Genomic DNA, 10,673 nt, shown 5'->3' with positions numbered 1-10,673 from the left:
ATCACATAGCTCATTGAGGTCTTTGTGATTTTTCTTGGTTTGAAAGATTGCCTTGGTGTTTCAGGGACTTGATTGTGTTTTCATTGAGTGAAATTTGTTTCTTTTACTCTTTGTTATTATCTCTCAAAATTTGTTTAGTGCATTTTGCTATCGAAAAGAAAACGAACAATCTCTTTTGCGTTGCAGTAGTTAATGGAAATTAGAGCTTTTCATTGTTATTAGCGTTTAGTGACTTTAAAGAAAAGTTTCCTTTATTGCCATTGGCTGCATTAGAGTCATTGTTGATTGTTTTATGATCATTTTGTTTGATTGAAAGATCTCAACTCTCTCGTAGCTAGCGTTCATCGAATGAAATGATATATTTTGTCTTATAGCTTGCATTTAGGAAATTTTGAGAGGTTACATACGGTAGGACCTGGAAACTGAAACCTAATCAAAGATCAACCGTAAAATGAACTGAATGAATCTAAAAACGCATTGGAACTTAACGCATACATCTAGAGGTCTAGGCCAGAGACGTGTTCCGGCATCGTTAAACCTAGTCACTATTGTTTCACATTAAGGTTGGGTGATTCCTCCTTTTGTGACTCAATAGTGTTCTAGCACGGATTTGTGCTCCCACGTACCATCGAGTATATGGGGAGACCCCACTAGGTTATCATCCTTTATCCACAAGAAGCCGTGTCTGCCGCCTTACAAGCCGTAACGCATTGAACACAACATTCGGGAAGATTGACTGCCGTACGGAAAGTCCTTGGTTTTCATATGATTGCCAAGGTGTATATGCAGTTTTACGGATTTGTTTGGTAAGCCCTTTGCCTAGTTTCTCCAGAGTACTCTCTTTTGATCCTTTTCGGACTCCCTAAAAGAAAAGGCTCACCTGAGCATTTGTCACTTCGGGCTCACTAAACATTCGAAGGCGACTAGAGTCACCTTTTCGTCCTTTTCTCGACTCTTAAAACATGAAAAGATCAAGTTCAGTTCCTTTGTCTTAAAATTTATTCGGCCGCGATTCACATTTACTCGGTTAGATCTTGTTTGCGTTAGCTTGAGTAGGTTTCTTTTTCGATGTTAACTTTTCCGAGGTTCACCAACCCAGGGATCCCCTCTGACGGAAACCCTGGTCTTTTCGCTCCTTTTGGGAATGTTGGTGCTCCTTACATGGCAACGTTGTCCCTCCCAGGGTTAACTGTTGGGTTGCCTGTTTGGTTATTCTCAACCTCTTTGGTCCCTGCCGTCTCGACTTCTGGTCATCAGTCCCTCCACCTGAACAACATCATGTTGATTCTAAGGTGGACCTCTCCCCTTCTTCGCCTGTTTCTACGTCCTCATCTTCTACTTCGCCTGGTGAAAGTCCAGATTCGAGTAACCAGGTGACTAAGAAGAAGAAGAAGAAGACGAAGAAGAAGAAGTCTCCTAAGGGAGAGGCTAAAACTGCAGCTAGTCCCTTGAGTACACCTCCCATCGGGCCACCTTCTGCTCCTCCGCGGAAAGTCAAATTTCCTTGTAGATTATGCAAGGATGACCATCTTCTGTGCGATTGTCCTGGCATTCCCAGGGTCTTAGAAGTATGGTCTCATGATTCGGCCCACCCCTCATCATCCTCTGAAGCTCGTGGCGATGCTACCCTATCAACTGGAAATGGTAAGGGAAAAGGGAAGATTCGAATCCCTTGTAGACTTTGTGAAGGCAATCATCCCCTTCACCTTTGTCCACTCATGGATAAAGCCTCTGTTGTCTTGGAAAGTCTCACAGCTCCTTCACCCCAACTACCCGTTGGCTATCAACGTCTCTCTGCAGCCGCAGATCGTTCCCCTGCTGACAAAGAGATCGACCAAGATTCCTCTCTTGTCCAGCCTCCTCTTCCTGAACCTGGCTCTGCCAAGCCTGTTCCAGACCAACCATTGATCGGAAAGAGTGTCGACTCGAGTTCACCACCCGTCGACCACTCTGTTTCGGAAGAGCATCATTCCCATGTTCTTCTCGTCTCCTCAGATTCTCCTGCGTCCGGAAATGATTCTCCTATCCCAGCTGCTCCCGAGAGTCCTGCTTCGGTCCCTTTAGAGCAGGGGGGCAATCATACGATTCCCCCACCAAGTAGTTCAGTCGTTTCCTTCGACTGGAGTCGTTTGACTACCTCCCGCCTTCCATCCCATGTGCCTTTCTGGGTCACGGTACACGCCTATAATAAGGCGATACCTGGCACTGTTTTGGATGAGGGTGCATCTGTTAGTCTTATGCCTGCCACTACTTGGCAATCTTTGGGTTCCCCACAGCTTGTGCCAGTCGCGCCGAATCTGACGGCTTTTGATGGAGGAACTAGTCAACCATTAGGGATCCTTCCAAAGTTCCCTATTACTTTGGGAGGAAAAACCGTCTATATAGATGTATTGGTTACCCAAGGTGCTTTAGATTTTAGTCTTCTCCTTGGCCGTGACTATGTTTATGCCATGGGGGCCCTGGTCTCTTCACTTTTCCGTGTGGTTTGCTTTCCACACGATGGAAGGATAGTGACTATAGATCAATTATCGTTCGTCCCCGGGTGCCTCCTGCGCAGTCGTCATCCCCTCCTGGTTTTCATCCACCAGTTGCATCTGCCCCACCACAGATCAACTACGTGGCCACTTTATCTCGTGCCTGGATCCACTGATGCCGCCATCGTGCATAGTGTCCTGGGGGCATTGGGTCCTGACTTCCGAGATATTACCCTTCCACCCGGAGTGGCACTCTTGGAAGCCCCGACTTCCTGTTCATTCTAATGAAGGTCTGGCAGAGCATAGTTCGTTTTCCTATGTCAAGCTCCTTAAAAAATGAAACTAGGTCTGGCAAAGCATGGTTCGTTTTCCTATGTCAAGCTCCTTAAAAAATGAAACTAGGTCTGGCGGAGCATAGTTCGTTTTCCTATGTCAAGCTCCTTAAAAAATGAAACTAGGTCTGGCGGAGCATAGTTCGTTTTCCTATGTCAAGCTCCTTAAAAAATGAAATTAGGTCTGGCGGAGCATAGTTCGTTTTCCTATGTCAAGCTCCTTAAAAAATGAAACTAGGTCTGGCGGAGCATAGTGCGTTTTCCTATGTCAAGCTCCTTAAAAAATGAAACTAGGTCTGACAGAGCATAGTTCGTTTTCCTATGTCAAGCTCCTTAAAAAATGAAACTAGGTCTGGCCAAGCATAGTTCCTGATCTTGTGTCAAGCTCATTAAAAAATGAAATAAGGGTTATGAGGATAGTTCTTTTCCTAGGTCAACCTCATTAAAAAATGAAACATCTCCTCCTTTCCAAATCGAGTCTTTGATTAAGATCTCGTAAAATACAAGTCGAGTCTTTCATAGATCTCGAGAGTGAACCTTCATTCCATCCACTTTGTTGAATGCAGTGAAGCTTGGGGGGCATGTACCTCGATTTTCATTATTATGCTGGGGGCATGCGAACTGATAACAAGCATAGTTTTCCGTTTCAAGCTTGTGTAAACATGAAACCGAATCTAAGCAGAGGTCTCTATGGTTCAAGCTTGTGTAAAAATGAACCCATACCTGATTTTCATCTCGTGATTGCCTTTTATCTACTAAATTCTGTTAGATGAGCCTTGGTTGTTTCGTTCCATCGCCACCATCTCTTTGGCCGATCATATGCTTTCACTTGGTTGTTTATCCTTTCCTTAGGAACCGCAGCGATGAGTGGTTTTATTAGCCAGCCTCTTGACCATTACATGTTTTGAGTAGTTCCACCATTGCCGGAACCAGTTGCTACCCTTTATACCACTCGTTCCTCTAGGACGAGTCTCCTTTAAGCTCTTTTCAGACTCGTAAAAGATGAAAAGATTGCCAAGTACTTTTCCCTTTTTGACTCGTTAAAGAGAATAAAAATGGAGGTCTACTTTCAGCTCTTTTCCGACTGTTTAAAGACGAAAAGATCGCCGAGCTACCCCTCTTGACTCGTTAAATGTAAATAAGAGGCGGTCGTCTTTAAACTCTTTTCCGACTGTGTAAAAAACGAAAAGATCGTCGGACCCTTGTCGTTTCAGGTTCGTTAACGGTCACGAAGCGACGTGGTTTCGATCGCTTTTTTACTTTTTCAGGTCGAAATCACTACTCATGAAAAGTACTCCTCGATCGTAATGGTCGGGCGGTTCTTTCGAGCATTGTTTTATACTTTTTCGGGCTCGAGAGACACAACTTTACGAAAAAGGACACCCTTGGAGTTTTCTTTTCTGCTGTCTTTTCAAACTCTCTAAACATGAAAAGGCGCCGAGTTCTTCCTCTGTCAGACTCGTTAAAACTTGATGACATTGGAGTCCGTCGAGATGACGCTTTACAAGCATATGCTATCCCCGTCAAGCTTGTTAATAAAAATAACTGGGGTACTCGCCAGAAATGGTGGGGGAAAATGGAACCATAATTATTGTCGTGTCGGTAGTATGTCGCTCTTGAACATGGCACTTGTCTGCTTTCGTGTCTGGGTGGGGACATCTCATCTCGTTTTTCACTTGCCTCCGTGGATTTGGGTGATCCTGTTTGACCTCTCATTTGCTCATTGCCTCGTCACCATGACCTTTGATCCATTGATGTCAAATACTGCCAAGTCCACTGTCGTGCTGCCGATATGTTCAAGAGAAGTTGACCTCTGCAGAATAACAACCTCCCTCTGATAGCTCGCATAATTCTGATTCACCACAACATTCTTCCTCTGTCTCATGTCGATGATGTGGGAAACACTATGGCCCACCTTCGATCAAGGTCACTTCCTGTCGACTTCAGCTCATTATCCAAGAAGCTGATCTAGAGACTCCCTTCCGGTGCCTTGGAGCCTGCATGCCTCAATGGCAGGTTCTTCGTGTTCGACGTGAGGTTTTCATCATTGGCCTCCGATCGAATGATTCTACGGGTGTTCGACGCCAGCTCACTGATTCGCACGCCGTAGATTGTACCTATAGTACCTTGAGGGCCATTGTCATTATTGGTGGTACCTCTTGCGTCTATTAACAGTTTTCATTATTGACTGGTAATCAGACGATGTTCATGCATGTTCGACTTCAACTCATGTATTCGCATGCTTGAACTTGTACTTTTGTTCGGGTCGAGATGGAGCGCAAGACCCTGGATTTTGTCTATTGGAATCCAGACTGCGATTTTGTGGATTATTGTGATTATTACATGACTCATTCACTGGATGGCTGTGACCATGCCTGAATCTATTCATTGATCCTCACCGGATGGTTGCGCCGATACCTTGGATCTATATTATTATGTACTCTGTTATGGATGGTTGCGCCCATACCACATATATCATGTACTAGAGATATCAGTTGTACCTCTCTATGCAGATTCTCCGGCGGCAGCATTTTCAGTGGCATGTGTTCTTGTAAAGCATTTCACCCCTCTCTCTCTCTCGGACCTCATGCTTTAGGGAGCATCTGTTACACAGTAATTTGTCACCATTTGTCACTGTCCCTGTTACCCCTCTCCCGCACTTTGGAGGACTCATTCCGGGACCTGTGAGAAGTGACATAACTTGAAAACACTTGCATTATGTTCTCCTAAGTATGGACTTCATATGCCCTGAAGACATCTCCTGCAGAATATCCTTAGAAAGTTCCCTTTTTCCATTAGCGCGGATCCACAGTGTATTACTCGCGCCAATGGGGGAAATCCTCCAAAGAGGGCGCGCCAGTTGGCGCTCTGTCTCAGAGCTATACTTGCGCCAACCGAGTTTGGGAAAACTTTTTAACAAACGCACGCGTGAAGGTTTTTTCCTTTCGACTCATGAAGCTTTTTAAGGATAATGTCAATCCCATGGAAGTCGTGATTAATCTTATCTCCCTTTCCTCTATCCATAATAGCTTTTTGAGGATAAACCCAATCCCATAGATGGTGTGATTGATCTTATCTCCTTCTCCTCCATCTATAAAAGCTTGTTCTGTTGCCTTTGACAAGCTAGTTCGAGCATAAGGAGAATTATACTTTCAGAAGTCCAAGAGATTGCTGCAAGAAGTAAGGAGATTATTGTAATCAAAGAGAGAGAGGCTTGTTCCCCATCCCAACAAGCTTTGCAAGGCATGTGTAGCTGATCACCCAGCCAAAGGAGGATTTGACGTCAGAACTATGGTTGTATTCTTCTTTGTTGTTTATCAATAATAGATGACTATCATTATAGTTCCACTCTTGTTGTTCATTGTAATGATGTTTGAGTCATATATTTTCTGACCGATATATAATTGCATCTATTGGATTTTATGCTTGTATTTGTGTCGTTCTTTGTATGTGCAGGTGTCCATTCACGGAGATCGCGAGGATCGTGACCGGCTGGAGCAAAGGAACGGGAGTGTCGACTCTTCTACAACACTAGCGTTGGAATCCAAGTAGGCTCTCATCATTTACCTTTAATTTGTAATTAGGAACCTGCGTGTTAGCATTGTTTGATTGTTGCTAGACCCATTCTGGGCTAGTGGGGATCCCTACTAGCCCAGATCGGGTCTAGCAACAATCAAACAATGCTATCACGCAAGTTCTTAACTGCAAATTAAAGGTGGATGATGAGAGCCTACTTGGATTCCAACGCTAATATTCGTAGAAGAGTTGCTGCTCTCGTTCCTTTGCTCCGGCCGGTCATGATCCCCATGATCTCCGTGAATGGACACCTGCACATGCAAAGAACAACACAAATACAAGCATAAAATCCAATAGATGCAATTATATATCGGTCAGAAAGGATATACCTCAAACATTATTACAATGAATAACAAGATTGGAACCATAATGATAGTCATCTATTATTGATAAACAACAAAGAAGAATACAACCATAGTTCTGACGTCAAATCCTCCTTTGGCTGGGTGATCAGCTACATATGTCTTGCAAAGCTTGTCGGGATTGGGAACAAGCCTCTCTCTCTTTGATTATGAATGCAAAGAAGACTCTTACAACAATCTCTTAGACTTCTGAAAGTATAATTCTCCCTATGCTCGAACTAGCTTGTCAAAGGCAACAGAACAAGCTTTTATAGATGGAGGAGAAGGAGATAAGATTAATCACACCATCTATGGGATTGGGTTTATCCTCAAAAAGCTATTATGGATAGAGGAAAGGGAGATAACATTAATCACGACATCCATGGAATTGGCATTATCCTTAAAAAGCTTCATGAGTCGAAAGGAAAAAACCTTCGTGCGTGCGTTTGTTAAAAAGATTTCCCAAACTCGGTTGGCGCGAGTATAGCTCTGAGACAGAACGCCAACTAGCGCGCCCTCTTTGGAGGATTTCCCCCATTGGTGCGAGTAATACACTGTTGATCCGCGCTAATGGAAAAATGGAACTTTTTAAGGATATTCTGCAGGAGATGTCTTCAGGGCATATGAAGTCCATACTTAGGGGAACACAATGCAAGTGTTTTCAAGTTATGTCACTTCTCACAGGTCCCGGAATGAGTCCTCCAAAGTGCGGGAGAGGGGTAACAGGGACGGTGAAAAATGGTGACAAATTACTGTGTAACAGATGCCCCCTAAAGCATGAGGCCCGAGAGAGGGGTGAAATGCTTTACAAGAACACATGCAACTGAAAATGTTGCCGCCGGAGAATCTGCATAGAGAGGTACAACTGATATCTCAAGTAGATGATATATGTGGTATGGATGCAACCATCCATAGCAGAGTACATAAAAATCCAGATCCAAGGTATGGGCGCAACCATCCAGTAAGGATCGATAAGTAGACTCAGGCATGGTCGCAGCCATCCAGTGAATGAGTCATATAATGATCATAATAATCCACAAAATCGCAACCTGGATCTCAATAGACAAGATCCAGGGTCTTGCGCTCCATCTCGACCTGAACAAAAGTACAAGTTCAAGCATGCGAATATAGGAGTTGAAGTCGAACATGCAAGAACATCGTCTGATTACCAGTCAATAATGAAAACTGTTAACAGACACGAGAGGTACCACCAATAATGACAATGGCCCTCAAGGTACTATAGGTACAATCTACGGTGTGCGAATCAGTGAGCTGGCGTCGAACACCCGTAGAATCATTCGATCGGAGGCCAATAATGAAAACCTCACGTCGAACACGAAGAACCTGCCATTGAGGCATGCAGGCTCCAAGGCACCGGAAGGGAGTCTCTAGATCATCTTTCTAGATAATGAGCTGAAGTCGACAGGAAGTGACCTTGATCGAAGGTGGGCCATAGTGTTTCCCACATCATCGACGCGAGACAGAGGAAGAATGTTGTGGTGAATAAGAATTATGTGAGCTATCAGAGGGAGGTTGTTATTCTGCAGAGGTCAACTTCTCTTGAACATATTGGCGGCACGACAATGGAATTGGCAGTATTTGACAACAATGGATCAAAGGTCATGGTGACGAGGCAAAGAGCAGATGAGAGGTCAAACAGGATCACCCAAACCCACGGAGGCAAGTGAAAAACGAGATAAGATGTCCCCACCCAGACACAAATGCAAATAAAGTGCCATGTTCAAGAGCGACATACTGCCGACATGACAATAATTATGGTTCCATTTTCCCCCACCATTTCTGGCGAGTACCCCAGTTATTTTTATTAACAATCTTGACAGGGATAGCATATGCTTGTGAGGCGTCATTTCGACGGAATCCAATGTCATCAGGTTTTAACGAGTCTGACAGAGGAAGAACTTAGCGTCTTTTCATGTTTAGAGAATTTGAAAAGACAACAGAAAAGAAAACTCCAAGGGTGTCCTTTTTCGTAAAGTTGTATCTCTCGAGCCCGAAAAAGTATAAAACAATGCTCGAAAGAACCGCCCGACCATTACGATCGACGAGTACTTTTCATGAGTAGTGATTTCGACCTGAAACAGTAAAAAAGCGATCGAAACCACGTCGCTTCGTGACCGTTAACGAACCTGAAACGACAAGGGTCCGACAATCTTTTCGTTTTTACACGGTCGGAAAAGAGTTTAAAGACGACCGCCTCTTATTTACGTTTAACGAGTCAAGAGGGGTAACTCGACGATCTTTTCACATTTAAACGGTCGGAAAAGAGCTGAAAGTAGACCTCCATTTTTATTCTCTTTAACGAGTCAAAAAAGGAAAAATACTCAGCTATCTTTTCATCTTTTACGAGTCAGAAAAGAGCTTAAAAGGAGACTCATCCTGGAGGAACGAGTGGTATAAAGGGTAGCAACTGGTTCCGGTAATGGTGGAACTGCTCAAAACATATAATGGTCAAGAGGCTGGCTAATAAAACCACTCATCGCTGCAGTTCCTCAGGAAAGGATAAACAACCAAGTGAAAGCATATGATCAGCTAAAGAGATGGTGTCGATGGAATGAAACAACCAAGGTTCATCTAGCAAAATGTAGCGGATAGGCGGCAATCACAAGATGTAAATTAGGTATGGGTTCATTTTTACACAAGCTTGAACCATGGAGAACTCTGCTTGGATTCGGTTTCATGTTTACACAAGCTTGAAACGAAAAACTATGCTTGTTATGAGTTCGCATGCCCCCAGCATAATGACGCAAAATGAGGTACATGCCCCCCAAGCTTCATTGCATTCAACAAAGTGGATGGAATGAAGGTTCACTCTCGAGATCTATGAAAGACTCGACTTGTATTTTACGAGATCTTAATCAAAGACTCGATTTGGAAAGGAGGAGATGTTTCATTTTTTAATGAGGTTGACCTAGGAAAAGAACTATCCTCATAACCCTTATTTCATTTTTTAATGAGCTTGACACAAGATCATGAACTATGCTCGGCCAGACCTAGTTTCATTTTTTAAGGAGCTTGACATAGGAAAACGAACTATGCTCGGCCAAACCTAGTTTCATTTTTTAAGGAGCTTGACATAGGAAAACGAACTATGCTCCGCCAAACCTAGTTTCATTTTTTAAGGAGCTTGACATAGGAAAACGAACTATGCTCCGCCAGACCTAGTTTCATTTTTTAAGGAGCTTGACATAGGAAAACGAACTATGCTCCGACAGACCTAGTTTCATTTTTTAAGGAGCTTGACATAGGAACACGAACTATGCTCCGAACGAACTTCATCATAATGAACAGGAAGTTGGGGCTTCCAAGAGTGCCACTCCTGGTGGAAGGGTAATATCTCGGAATTCAGGACCCAATGCCCCCAAGACACTATGCACGATGGCAGCATCACTGGATCCAGGCACGGGATAAGTGGCCACGTAGTTGATCTGTGGTGGGGCAGATGCAACTGGTGGATGAAAACTAGGAGGGGATGACGACTGCGCAGGAGGCACCCGGGGACGAACGAACGATAATTGATCTATAGTCACTATCCTGCCATCGTGTGGAAAGCAAACCACACGGAAAAGTGAAGAGACCAGGGCCCCCATGGCATAAACATAGTCACGTCCAAGGAGAAGACTGAAATCTAAAGCACCTTGGACAACCAGCACGTCCATATAGACTGTTTTGCCTCCCAAAGTAATGGGAAATTTTGGGAGGACCCCTAGAGGTTGACTGGTTCCCCCGTCAAATGCTAACAGATTTTGTGCGACCGGCCCAAGCTGCGGGGAAGGCATAAGACTAACAGATGCACCCTCATCCAAAACAGTGTCAGGTATTGCCTTATTATAGGCGTGTATCGTGACCCAGAAAGGCACATGGGATGTAAGGCGGGAGGTGGTCAAACGACTCCATTCGAAGGAAATGACTGAACTACTTGGTGGGAGAAT

The sequence above is a fragment of the Pinus tabuliformis genome, chromosome 4_1 (assembly GCF_031772625.1).
Source record: "Pinus tabuliformis cultivar Carrire ecotype Pingquan chromosome 4_1, CPIR1, whole genome shotgun sequence".
NCBI lineage: Eukaryota > Viridiplantae > Streptophyta > Pinopsida > Pinales > Pinaceae > Pinus > Pinus tabuliformis.
The sequence above is the reverse complement of the archived record's forward strand: the minus strand, read 5'-3'. Positions refer to the sequence as shown.